This window comes from Bison bison, unplaced genomic scaffold (assembly GCF_000754665.1).
Source record: "Bison bison bison isolate TAMUID 2011002044 unplaced genomic scaffold, Bison_UMD1.0 scf7180017862566, whole genome shotgun sequence".
Classification (NCBI taxonomy): Eukaryota; Metazoa; Chordata; class Mammalia; order Artiodactyla; family Bovidae; genus Bison; species Bison bison.
This window is the reverse complement of record NW_011493138.1, coordinates 3898-4730: the sequence shown is the minus strand read 5'-3', so window position 1 is coordinate 4730 and position 833 is coordinate 3898. Positions and strand designations below refer to the sequence as shown.

Genomic DNA, 833 nt, shown 5'->3' with positions numbered 1-833 from the left:
TGTGAGCACTGTGACAGAGCTTTAGCCACCGAGGGAACCTCAAAGTTCACCGACGCACCCACTCTGGGCTCAAGCCCTACGTGTGCCCTGAGTGTCACAGAGCCTTCCGTCAACTGGGGACTTTCAAAGGCCACCGGAAAATCCATTCCAGATGACTGGCTCAGGACCCTGCCCGCAGGTCCAAGTGCCTTCTGCTCCGAGAAGGAAATTCGGGATTATTTGTCACTTATGTGATACAAAGAAAGGGTGACATGTGAAGAACTTACCTTCATACTGGAACCCGATGGGGTTCCAGTCACATGAATTTGGTGAATATTTGAGTGATGACTTATTTTTCCCTTCATATTTTGTTCTCCACTTTAGTGTAGCCTGTGTTTTGTGATAAGTTTTGGCTTTGTGTTGTTCTTCTTCACTGAAGGCAGGTCTCATTAGTTTTCAGTACTTCTTCGTGAAACTGACTGAGCTCACTGCTGATTGTCCACCCATTAGGGAAGATTTAATTGTACAATAGGATGCTCTTAGCAGAGTGGCCAGATGAAAAAGAGGATCACCAGTGAAATTTAAATTTCAAATAAACAAAGACATTTCTGTCAAATAAGTGTCCTGTGTATTTCCCCTTCCAGATTTTTTTTCTTATTATTTATTTTGTTTTATTTTTTTTAATTTTATTTTATTTTTAAACTTTACAATATTGTATTAGTTTTGCCAAACATTGAAATGAATCCACCACAGGTATACTCATGTTCCCCATCCTGAACCCTCCTCCCTCCTCCTTCCCCGTACCATCCCTCTGAGTCGTCCCAGTGCACCAGCCCCAAGCATCCACTATTGTG

At 42.5% G+C, this 833-nt stretch overlaps 1 pseudogene; it reads left to right on the top strand.

The window, feature by feature from the left end:
• Positions 1-155, top strand: part of LOC104983421 — a 3205-nt pseudogene extending 3050 nt beyond the window's left edge.
• The last annotated feature ends 678 nt before the right edge of the window (positions 156-833 follow it).